We start from the raw sequence: 13,206 nt of genomic DNA, 5'->3' as shown, positions 1-13,206 counted from the left end.
CCACATTCCTCTGAGGTATCTATGTCCTATATGGAAATGTCTTTATAAGATCAGCAGCAATTGCTTGCCAATTACTCAAATGTTTAAGATAAATTTGGAAACTGACCAAATAGTTTCAGTTACAAAGACAGGTTGTCAGAATTAAGGAAAAACAAGGTCCAGAAGATTTACAGAGTGGAGCACATTGCAGGTATATGAACACCAGATATAGGAGCAGGAGTAGGCCACTCGGCCATTGGAACTTGCTCCACCAGTTCATATGTTTTTGGCTGATCTGTTACCTTCATTCCACCTTCACACACCATCTCCATATCCCTTAATCCCTCATTGTCTAAAAATCAATCAATCTCTGCTTTCAATATACTCAATGTCTGAGCATCCACAGCCCTCTGGGGTAGAGAATTCCAGATCCAAAACCCTTTGGGGGAAGAAATTCCTCCTCATCTTAGTCCTAAGTGGCTGACCCTTATTCAGAGACTGTGTCTCCTAGTTCTAGACTCTACAGCTAGTGTATATACTTCAGCAGGTGGATATGTCACTGCAAAATGAAACGTGATAAAATGAGTTTATGAAGAGGACTGGGTGAGATGGGAGGCAGAGCTGCTTCCGAGTACAGAAGCAAAGGCAATTTCCCCTCCAGTTTAACAGCAAAATCTTGCCGGACTCGAAGCCACTGATGGGGCCTGGTACATTCACAGATCATTTAAAAAATTGGGAGTGTAGATGCTGCATCAGCTGATACAGTATATTCAGTATGGAATAATATATCTTCGAATGTATTCAGAATACAGGCTGGGATTGTGTGTATATTGTGTTGGGACAGTTGGGAGATGGTGGTATGGTGGTATTGTCATTGGATTAGTAACCCAGAGACCCGGGGTATTGCTCTGGGGACATGGTTTCGAATCCCACCACAACAGATCATGGAATTTGAATTTAATTAATAAAAAAAATCTGGAATTAAAAGCTAGTCTAATGATGACCACCATTGTCGATTGTTGTTGAGAGAGACTAAGAGACAGAGGCAGAAATAGTGAGAGGAAATGAGGTGAGAAAGACAAAGTGAAAGAGAGAAGTAATAGAGGCAGAGAGATGAGAGGCCTTTCTCTATTATTAGGGATAAGCCTCTTCTGAAGCCGCCAGAGGAATTAGTTTCCCGCTAGCTATCCGAACTAAGCCTTTAATGATCAAGAACACTTCAAAATATCACCCATTAATCTTCTATCGTCAAGGAGATGCAAGGCTAGTCTGTAAAACCTATCCTTATTATTTAAACCTTTCAACCCGATGTTCATTCTGGTGAATTTGTGTTTCACCCCCTCCAAAACTAAAACATCATTCTTCAGGTGTGGGGTCTCGAACTGTATGTGCTGCTCTCAATGGAGTATTCCACTGACCCATGTGGATGTAATTCATCCAGTTCCAAGAGTTTATTTTCTCTAATATTTCCTGGTATCCCATCCTTTCTATTCTATATATTTTAATATCTACTTGGAATGCTGTCTAGTCCACATTGTTAGTCCAGCTGGTAAAAATTGAGATAAACTAATTCTCTAATATTTCTGCCATACCTCTGTCATTATCTGTGAATTGTTCTTGTACATCCTTCAGTGACTCTGTCCCTATTCTGAATGACCTTTTGTTATCTATATGTGTCTGTATGATACTTTACTTCTGCTTTTCATGTTCCTTGACTATTTGTATTTGCTGCTCTTCTTTGCCTTCATAATTTTTTGACTTCATTCCTAATCTCTTTGATTTAGTTTTTCATTGTTTGCTCATTTTTGCCAATGTATTTAGTACATGATTTTTACTTTAGTTTCAATTTTGTCCTTATCCCTTTATTTGTCCATAATGATTCATAAAAGGCCAGTCTGTTCTTTTATCATGGAACAGATTTCTCCTGAAGTCTATGATTCCCCCGCACTGTTCTCTCTGTTTGTTAATATTCTGTTCCAGTTAAATCTTCACTCGTTGCATTCTCAATCCCCAATAATCAGCTTTTTCTAATCTATTATTTTTGGCTTTTCTTACTTATATTGATCTGAATCATTGCCTTAAACCTTATTATGTTGGCTCAATTTTCACTTAAGTTTGCTTTTCATATTTGCTCTGATTTATTTTCAACGACTAGATCCATCACCACTGCCTTGGTGGATTTCCAATCTGCTGGGTAGGAATTGCTGAGAAGTTGTGGTACACGTTGGCACCAACAACATAGCAAGGGCAGGGATTGAGGTCCTACGTCAGATTTTCAGGAGCTAGGGAGGAAGTTGAAGAGTAGAACCTTGAGCTTAGTAATCTCTGGATTACTCCCAGTGCCACGTGTTAGCGAGAGTAGAAATAAGAAGATTCGGAGGATCAATGCGTGGTTTACACACAAACACACAAATTAGGAGCAGGAGTAGGCCGCTCGGCCCCTCGAGCCTGCTCCTCTGATTGTAACCTCAACCCCACATTCCTGCCTCCCCCCGATAACCTTTCACCCCTTGCTTATCAATAATCTATCTACCTCAGCCTTAACATTATTCAAAGACCTCAGCTTTCACCGTCTTTTGAAGAAGAGAGTTCCAAAGACTCACAACCCTCTGATTTCTGTCTTAAATGGGCAACTCCTTATTTTTAAATAGTGACCCCAAGTTATAAATTATCCCACAAGAGGAAACATCATGGCTTGAGATATAGTATAGGAAGCAGGGCTTCAGATCCTTGGGGCATTGGGACCAGTTCCGGGGCAGAAGGCACCTGGACAAAAGAGACAGGTTGCACCTGAACAGTAATGGGATCACAATCGTTGCAGGGAGATTCAGTAGTGTGGTTGGGAGAGTTTAAACTAAATTGACGGGGTGGGCACCAGTACATGGAAGTAGAAAAAGGAATAAGGTGCACAATGTGAGAGAGCGTTGGACTGGACTACAGAAGTTCTGTATTAGATTGCAGCGGACTGAGAGGAATGCAAAGGATCATAGGATCAGAGAAGTTGGAGTAGGTCATTTGGCCTGTTGAGCCTGCTCTGTCATTCAAACTGATCATGGCTAATCATCTACCTCTACACCATTTCCCCCCAATATTCCCATATCCCTTGATATCATTAGTATTCAGAAATCTGTTTTGAACATCCTGAACGACTGAGTTTCCACAGCCCTCTGGGGGAGAGAATTCCAGATTCACCACCCTCTGAGTAAAGAAATTCCTCCTCATCTCAGTCTGAAATGACCTACCCCTTATTCTGAGACTGTGTCCCCTTCTTCTAGACACATCAGCCAGAGGAAACATCCGATCCACATCTACCCTGTCACACCCTGTAAGAATTTTCTAAGTTTCAATGAGATCACCTCTCATTCTCCGAAATTCCGGAGAACACAGGCCCAGTTTCTGCAATCTCTCTTCATAAAACAATCCCACCATCCCAGGGATTAGTCTGGTGAACCTCCATTGCACACCCTCGATGGCTAGTATATCCTTCCTTTAGATAAGGAGACCAAAACTGTACACAATACTCCAGACAGGATTACAATGCACGTGTGAAAATGCAAAAAGTATGGTGAAAAATTTTGGTAAACTCCAAGCACAAATAGCAGTATGGGAATATGATGTAGTGGCAATGTCAGAAATGTGGCTTAAAAATGGTGAGGACTGGGCACTGAATATACAAGGACATAAAGTGTTCAGAAAAGACAGAAAAGGAACAAAAAGGAGGTGGGGTGACAGTCCTTATTCGGGAAGGCATTGTACTGTTGAAAAGAGAGGAAACCCTTGAAGGGGCAAGGACTAAATCCATTTGCTTAGAGCTGAGAAGCAAAATGTGTAAGATCACAGTATTGGGGGTATTCTATAGGCCTCCAAATAGTGATAGAGAGAAATAGAGGAACAAATCTGCAGGGAATTCACAGAGATGTGCAAGAACTATAGAGTGGTGATATTGGAGGACTTTAATTATCCAAATATCGATTGGGATAATTCTGGAGTCAAAGTTAAGAAGGGGGAGGAATTTCTGAAATGTGTTCAGGAGAATTTCCTTGACCAGTCTGTTCTCAGCCCAACTAGAAAGGAGGTATTGCTGGATCTGGTGCTGGGAAATGAGGTGGACCAAGTATCAGTGGGGGAACACTTGGGTAGAGTGATCATCACATCATAAGGTTTAGACTAGTAACGTGGAAAAACAAGGAACTAAATAAGCTAGAACGGCTAGATTGGAAGAGAATTAATTTTAATGTGATGAGAAGGGATCTAACCTAAGGAACCAAAAACTGACAGGAAGCACTGTATCGGAACAATGGGATATCTTGAAGGAAGAGATGCTTCAGGTACAGGCTAGATACATTCCAACAAGGGCGACAGGTAGGGGAACCAAAAATGGGGCTCCTTGGATGACAAGGGAGATAGAGATTATGATGAAACAAAAAAAGAGGGTGTGTGGTGCATGTTAGGTGAATTCTTCAAGTGAGAATCAGGCCATTTACAATGGGTTGAGAGGAGAGGTGCAGCGGAAAATAAGACTGGCAAAGAGAATGTGAGAATAGGATGGCAGTCAACATAAAAGGGAACCCAAAATATTTTACCAGCATGTAAACAGTAAGTGAGTAGTAAGATGTGAAGTGGGGCCTATTAGGGACAAAGTGGGTAATATATGCTGAGAGGAGCTGGGCAATATTTATATACTTAATGAGTACTTTGTAACTCTGTTCACGAAGGCAGTGCAGTCTGACAAAATATCAGTGGAAGCAGAGAAGGTAGAGGTACTGGATAGGGTAAATATTGAGCGGAGGGGAGGTGGGGGGGGAGTACTAAAAAGGCTGGCTATGCATCAGGTAAATAAGTCCCCTGATCCAGATGGCTTGCATCCCAGGTTACTAAAGGAAATGGGGATGGAGATAGCAGAAGGGTTTGCATAATCTTCCAATCTTCACTGGATATGGAGGAGGTGCTAGAGGACTGGAGAGTGACATCCTTATTCAAGAAGGTCAGTCCTAGCAACTACAGGCCAGTTAGTTTAACATCAGTGGTGGGTAAGGTTTTCGATACAATAATTAGGGAGGAAATCAACTGAAACTTGGAGAGGTTTGAGTTAATTAAGGATAATCAGCACGGATTTGTAAAAGGCAGATCAGATTCAATCTCAATGATTTTTTTGATGAAGTAACAGAGAAGGTTGATGAGGGAATGTGGTGGATGTTGTTTGTATGGATTTTAATAAAGTGTTTGATAATGTACACATAAAAGGCTGGTTTAAAAACACTGAAGCTCAGGGAATAGGAGGGTCAGTGTCCAATTGGATAAAAATATTGGCTTAAGGACAGAAAACAGTGACTTGCAGTAAATGGTTGTTTTTCAGACTGGAGAATGGTAGACAGTGGTGTTTCCCAGGAGTCAGTTCTGGAACGACTGCTTTTTTTTGCTAAATAGAAATGATTTGCATCTTTTAATGCAGAGTAGAATTTTGAAATTTGCTGATGACACCAAATTTGGAGATGTGGCAATCTTTAAGGATGACATGAACCACCTGCAACAGGACATAGACAGGCCAGCAGAATGGGCTGACAGGTGGCAGATGGAATTTAATACTAACAAGTGTGAAGTGATGCATCTTGGCAGAAGGAATAAGGAGAGACAATATAGACTTAATAGCACAGTTTTAAAGAGCGCAGGAAGAGGGACCAGGGAGTGGACATATTGAGAGATTGGTTAGCAAAGCATATGGGATCTTGAGCTTCATAAATAGAGGCATTGAGTACAAAAGCAGGGAAGTTATGCTAAACCTTTATAAAGCACTGGTTAGGCCCCAACTGGAGAATTGTGTCCATTTCTGGTCACCACACTTTAGGAAGGATGTGAAAGTCCTGGAGAGGATGCAGAGGAGATTTACCAGAATGGTCCCAGGGATGGGGGATTTTAGTTCCAGGTTAGGTTGGAAAAGCTGGGGTTGTTCTGCTTAGAGGAAAGGAGATTGAGGAGAGATTTAATAGAGGTGTACAAGATTATACGAGTTAAGCTCGGCTCAAATCAAAGGCCAAGCCTGATGGCAGATGGTGAAATGCTCCCAGTATCTGGTTACACTCTCACCTCAGCAAAATCCTGGACTAACGGGATTCTCAGTAAAGATCCTCACCTTTCCAGTTATTGTTGATGATTCCTGTTTTCTCCCGTCTCCAACACCGAGGCTCTTGGTTCCAGCAGAACTGCTCTGGGGATCCGGTGACATTTCTCCAATCCCAGTTAGTGTGGCAATGATTCAACTTCTCTCTCTCTCTCCACCTTCCTGAGATATTCCACACGCCAAGAAACTATCAATAGAAAAATGATTCATATTAATCCCAGAACCTGTAACTGGAATACAATGGGACTATTTTTATAATTATGATTGTATTTCATATCAATTTATTTGCAATTAATGAGTTGTCTTGAATTTTTAACTTGTTATTAAATTGGTCTTTTCTGTCCTTTGTCCTGTTTATCAGGACTGAACTCACTCCAGTGTCAGCTGTCACACCAGCTCCTCCCACACCGACATCCCAGTGATGGGGCGTAACCAGGGGCAGGAACCTGTCAGAAGCCAATCACACAGCACCCAGCAATGATGTCACAAAGCAGCCAGAGCCCCTCCCACTCAAGGTGTCACAGGATCACATGACCAGGCTCTGCTCCTGGTGTGCAATCTCACTGGACATGAACATCAATCAGTCCCGTCTCCAACCCCACTCCCATCATAGAATGGTTGCAGCACAGGAGGAGGCCATTCCGTTTGTCATGTCCATGCCAGCTCTCTGCAAGAACAACTCAGCTGGTTCCATTCCAATGCCCTGTCCCCATAAATCTGCATTTTTTTCCTCTTCAGGTTCTTATCCAATTCCCTTTTGAAAGTCCTGACTGTACCTGCCACCACCACTCTCAGGCAGTGAATTCCACTTCCTAACCACTCGAAGTGCGATAAAGGTTTTTCCTCAACTCGCAGTTGGTTCTTTTGCCAGGGTCCTCTTGTTCTCTTCCACCAACAGGACCAGTTTCTCTCTATCTACTCTGCCGAGACCTCTCATGATCTTGAACACCTCCATCAAATCTCCTCTCAACCTTCTCTCCCACAAGGAGAACAGCCCCAGCTTCTCCAATCTATCCACGTAACTGAATTCCCTCACCCCTTAAACCATTTTTGTAAATCTTTTCTGCAACCTCTTCCTAATGTGCGGTGCCCAGAATTGGACATAATACTCCAGTTGAGGCCGAACCAGTATTTTATAAAGGTTCATCGTAACATCCTTGCCTTTGTACTCCATGCCTCTATTTAGAAAGCCCTGGTTCCCATATGTTTTTGAACCTCTTTCTCAATCTGTGCTTGTCATCATCAATCATTTATGCACATATACCCCCAGGTCGCTCTGTTCCTGCACCCTCTTCAGAATTGTATCATTTATTTTATATTGCCTCTTCTCGTTCTTCCTAAAAACATATACCACTTCACAAAATCACAGAATCACCAAATTGTTCGAGTGCAGAGGAGGCCATTCGGCCCATCGTGTCTGCACCGGCTCTCTGAATGAGTAATTAACCTAATACCATTCCCCTGCCTTCTCCCCGTAACCCTGTACATTCTTTCTTTTCAGTTAACAGTCTAATTCCCTTCTGAATGCCTCGATTGAACCTGCCTCCACCATTCTCTCAGGCAGTGCATTCCAGATCCTAACCATTCGCTGTGTGAAAATGTTTTTCCTCATGTCACTTTTGCTTCTTTTACCAATTACTTTAAATTTGTGCCCTCTCGTTCTCCAATCTTTCATGAGTGGGAACAGTTTTTTCCTACCCACTCTGTCCAGACCCCTCATGATTTTGAATACTTCTATCAAATCACCTCTCAGCCTTCACTTCTCCATGGAAAACAGTCCCAACATCTCCAATCTGTCTGCATACCTGAAGTTCCTCATCCCTGGAACCATTCTCCTGAATCTTTTCTGTACTTTCTCCAAAGCCTTAACATCTTTCCTAAAGTGCAGTGCCCAGAATTGGACACAATACTCCAGCTGAGGACAAACGAGTGTCTTACACAAGTTTACCATAACCTCCTTGCTCTTGTACTCTATGCCCCTAATTAATAAAGCCCAGGATACTGTATGCTTTATTTCCCACTCTTTCAACCTGTCCTGCCACCTTCAATGACTTATGCACATATATACCGAGGTCCCTCTGCTCTTTATGATCAGCCATGATCATACTGAATGCCGGTGCAGGCTCGAAGGGCCGAATGGCCTACTCCTATTTTTCTATGTTTCTGTATTGTCTCTCCATGTTCTTCCTACCAAAATGAATCACTTCACATTTCTCCGCATTGAACTTCATCTGCTACTTGTCTGCCCATTCCACCAACTTGTCTTTGTCCTTTTCAAGTTCCCTTTTATTCCATTAGCTATAATTTTACTGACAAGTCTGCTGTGTGGCACTGTATCAAATGCCTTCAGTCTTCTCTGTATGAAATGTCATCTGCCACATGCCTGCCCATTCCACCAGCCTGTCTATGTCCTCTTGAAGTCTATCACAGTCCTCAAAGTTCACAATGCTTCCAATTTTTGTGTCATTTGCAAATTTTCAAATTATGCCTTGCACACCCAAGTCTCGGTCATTAATATATATAATGAATTGTAGAGTGATATGGCACTGGAGATGTCCATTCAGCCCATCGTGCCTGTGCTGGCTCTTTGAAAGAACTTTCCAATCAGTTATACACACCTGTTATTTCCACGTTGGCTGCAATTTTTTCAACTTTAATTATTCGTCCAATTCCCTTTTGACAGTTATTATTGAATCTGCTTCCACCACCTCTTCAGACAGAACATTCCAGATCATAATAATTCACTGTGTAAATTACCATTTCCTCATGTTCCTTCTTGTTATTTTGCTAATTACCTTCAATGTGTGTCCTCTGGTTCCTGACATTCCTGCCATCAGAAACAATTTCTCCTTATTTACTCTTTCAAAACCATTCATGATTGTGAACAACTCTATCAAATATTCCCTTAACCTTCTCTGCTATAATGAAAACCACCCCAGTTTCTCTAATCTTTCCACATAACTAGGATTATATTGGATACACAGCACAGAAACAGGCCATTCGGCCCAGCCAGTCCATGCCAGCGGTTATGCTCCACTCGAGCCTCCTCCTGTCTTTCCTCATGTAAATCTATCATTACCCTCTATTCCCTTCTCCCTCCTATGATTCCCATTAAATGCATCTACACTATTTGCTTCACCCTCTCCCTGTGGTAGCGAGTTCCACATTCTCACCACTCTCTGGGTAAAGAAGTTTCTTCTATTGGATTTCTTGGTGACGATCTTATATTGATGGCGTCGAGTGATGTACTTCGCCACAAGAGGAAACATTCTCTCTGGATCCACTATATCACAACCTTCCATAATTTTAAAGACCTCTATTAGGCTACCCCTCAACCTCCCTTTTTGCAAACGAAGAGACCCAGTCTGTTCATCCTTTCCTGACATGTTTACCCACACATAAGAAAATGGCAGATTTGTTGAATAATAACTTTATGTCAGTCTTCACAGTAGAGGAAGATGATAATGTACCTGACATTCCAGGGAAATTGATGATGAATCAGGGACTGGGAGTCACTGAAGTAAATGAGTGTACCGAAGGCTCGAGTTCCTGATCATCTGGATCTCTGGCAGCAGGTCGTCCATCTTCAATGTGTGTGATGGGTGTGACAGGAGAGGGGCATTCTGATCAGTCAGGAACTCCCAGACTAACTGAGAGAGAGGCTGCAATCAGAAACATACAATGAGGGATATCCAACTAGAGTGCACTGAGCCCCACATAGCACAGGAAGATCCCAGGCTCCATCCCCAGCTCATGCTGAAGGAGCTTCTCTCACCCAGTCTGGTACAGAACCCCATACACAGAGCACAGGAAGATCCCAGGATCCATTCCCAGCCTGTGCTATGTGACATGCTCAAAGCTGGTGTGGTACCAAAGCCCAAACACAGAGCACAGGAAGATCCCAGGCGCTATCCCCGCCTTGTGCTGAGTGATCTGACTCCAGGGGGTTTGAACAGTTGCTGCAGCTCCTTCACTGGCAGGACTGGGGAACTGCAGCGTGACATGTTTACATCGGATTCTCCCACTGGCAACCCTGAGCTGGCGATTAATAGTCGGACGACGCGGGGATTCCCAGCCCTAAACGCCTTCCTTCTTCTGCAGCCCCGTAGCTGGATCATAAACCTGGCCAAGGCTGGGAGACTGAAATCCCCGCCAAAACACAGCCACCCGCTGCCGCTCTGCCCAGTGTGTGATCAGTCCGCGATAATCCCCGCCCTCGAGACATGAGGAGGCCAATCAGAGCGGACGGTTAGAGACCGACACGGCCCCAACCAATGGCAAGGGACTACAATGTGACCGACATCTTCTGCAACGAATAAAGTTATTGTATTGTCTGAGTGACAGCTGCTTTACCCAATCGACGTGCAGTCTTTCCGCCTCCGCCGTGCAACATGTCTCGACACAGCAGAAGCGGCGTGTCAAATTCCGACCAATCCTAGCGCGGCTTTTCTCAGCTCAGCACCGCCTCTCAATGTGTGTGACCAACAGCTCAGTGAACCAATCGGTAAGCAGAATTGCTGCACACTAACCAATCAAAGAAGAGCGTTGCTGCTCAATTCCTGTAGTGTTCCTCCCCGTTCAGTGTCATTGCATCCACTTGGCTGAACGTCATTACGTCATGGCGCTCTGACGGCCAATTCCGACCAGTTAGCTGCTGATGCTGGAGGCGGGGCAAAGGTGCTTAAAGCGAGGCTGCACAGAGAATTACTGTTGTACAACCATATTTCACTGTTGTCAATTGCAGCACGAGCTGAACTGCGGGAAATCAGTGAATGAGAGGAGAGGCACCCGGGGGAAAGGGAGGTGAAGGAAGACAGTGAGGTAGAGAGACGGAGAGGGTTGGAGATGGAATTCCAGAGTTTAGGGCCGAGGCAGCGGAAGGTGCCACCAATGATGGAGCAATTAAAATCAGGGATGTTCAAGAGGGCAGAATTAGAACAGCAGAAATACCTCAGAGGGTTGAGGGGGTGGAGGAGATTACAGAGATAGGGAGGGAGCGAGGTCATGGAGTGATTTGAAAACAAGGATGAGAATTTTAAAATCAAGACGTTGCTTGACCGGGAGACAATGTAGTTCAGTGAACACAGGGGTGATTGCAGAATGGGAACTGGAGTGAATTCAGGTTAGTTTTAGATGAGTTTTAGTTTCTGCAGGGTGAAAATGGGAGGCTGGCCAGGAGTGCATTGGAATAGTCAAGTCTAGAGATAACAAAAGCATGGATGAGGATTTCAGCAGCTGATGAAGGTTTTAGTTGCAGATAAGTTGAGACAGAATCAACGATGTGTGACATTACATAGCTGCAAATAGACAGTCTCCGTGATAGAGCAGATAGGTGGTCGGAAGCTGATCTCAGGGTCAAATGGGATGCCAATGTTACAACAGTTTGGTTCAGCCTCAGACAGTGACCAATGAGAGGGATGGAGTCAATGATTAGGGAATGGAATTTGTGGCAGGGACCCAAGACAATGACTTTGGTCTTCCGAATATTTATTTGATGGAATTTTCAGCTCATCCGTTGCTGCATTTCAGACAAGCAATGTGACAAATCAGAGACAGTGGAGGGTTGAGAGGTGGTGGTGAGGTCGAGCTGGGTGTTATCAGCGCAGATGTGGAAACTGACAATATGTTTATGGACGATGTTTCCGCGGGGAAGCATGGAGATGGGAAATAGAAGGAAGTCAAGGAAAGCTCCTTGAGAGATTGTAGAGCTAACAGTGGGAGAGCAGGAAGAGAAGCCATTGCAGGTGATTCTCCAGCTATGACTGGAAAGATAAGAATGGAAGTAAGCAAGGTCAGTCCCACCCAGCTGGACAATGTGGGAAAGGAGTTGGAGGAGGCCGGTGTGGTCAACCATGTCAAGAGGTGCAGACAGGTTGAGAAGGATGAGGATGGGTAGACTGCCTTTGTCACAGTCACATAGGATGTCATTAATGACTTGATGAGAACCGTTTCAGTATATTGACAGGGGCAGAAACCTGATTGGAGGGATTCAAACACGGAGTTCTGGGAAAGGTGGGCACAGATTTGGGAGAAGGACTTTGGAGAGGAAAGGGAGGCTGGAGATTGGGCAGTAATTTTCCAGGACAGTGTGGTCAAGGGTGGAATATTTAAGGAGTGTGTGATGATGATAGATTAGAAGGTGAGGGAGACACTTCCTCCTTTAAGATGCTCCATAAAACCTACCTCTTTGACCAAGCTTTCAGTCACCTGTCCTAATATCTACTTATGTGACTCGGTATCTAATTTTGCCTGATCATCGCTCCTGTGAAACACTTTGTAATGTTTTACTATATGAAGACACTCCATCATTGCCAGTTGTTGTTGGTTATAGATATGTGTGTCAATATGGGAGGGTTTCAATTCGGTATCCACAGCAGATAATTTATTGGTTGACATGTACACTTCAAATCAGCATTGATATAATTTAAAATATTAAGTATGAGCTTATCATAAGACTTATCTATAACTCACCACAATAGAAATATAAATCCAAGCAGCATTGTGTAATATAAGGCAGCAGGTGTACAATATATCTGGGTAGACTTATCTCTCGGAATAACATCTATCTGCAATATTGTATTGATAAGCTAACATTATTAGTGGTAACTATAGAGATGTGAGTGTGTGCAATTTAATGCAACATATCTATACATTGAAATGGAGGACCTAATATTTCAGAAAACAAGTATAACTTTAAACAGTGGATAAATAATTTGAAACCATGTATATATTAAAAGGGTTTGTACCTATTTAAGTAGCTTCTTCCAACCAAAAGCAACCACATTTACACAGCATATTGTTACGGACGGTTGATAAGGAATGTGGGTGGTTCCCACTGTTCACCACCCAACTGACTGCAATCGTGTTTAGTTAAAAATGATGCTTTAGCTACTGAGTATCTTTTTGGTCAAAAAATAGACAAATGGCAGATTTTCTTGTTGGTTAAAAAAATAACTATTTTTACACAATTCCTGAAATGGTCACAACTTCACTCACACACATACTCAGTCACACACACATAAACAAGAATAGATAGATAGAGAGAAAAGGGTAGGAGTTAGTTCAAACTGAGGTAGGTATTCATGGTTAACAGTAAACATGTTGAAAAT

The 13,206-nt window shown here is 43.0% G+C and overlaps 1 protein-coding gene across 7 annotated transcripts in view; it reads right to left on the bottom strand.

Annotated features, from left to right (window-relative positions):
• The window catches only part of LOC137346329 (uncharacterized), a 538,211-nt gene that overhangs the window by 39,133 nt on the left and 485,872 nt on the right, over positions 1–13,206 (bottom strand). For 3 of the 7 annotated variants that reach the window (XR_010968701.1, XR_010968700.1, XR_010968699.1), the window contains exons 1-2: positions 9,568–10,305; positions 6,110–6,284 (exon numbers count right to left, since the gene is read on the bottom strand). The gene's annotated coding sequence lies outside the window, so the exon portion shown is untranslated. Of the gene's footprint in view, positions 1–6,109; positions 6,285–8,715; positions 8,912–9,567; positions 10,306–10,626; positions 10,680–13,206 lie in introns of those variants that run through there. The other 4 variants (XM_068009822.1, XM_068009823.1, XM_068009819.1 and 1 more) reach the window with 4 other exon arrangements.

Source organism: Heterodontus francisci, chromosome 29 (genome assembly GCF_036365525.1).
Source record: "Heterodontus francisci isolate sHetFra1 chromosome 29, sHetFra1.hap1, whole genome shotgun sequence".
NCBI lineage: Eukaryota > Metazoa > Chordata > Chondrichthyes > Heterodontiformes > Heterodontidae > Heterodontus > Heterodontus francisci.
This window is presented reverse-complemented; position numbering and strand designations above follow the sequence as displayed.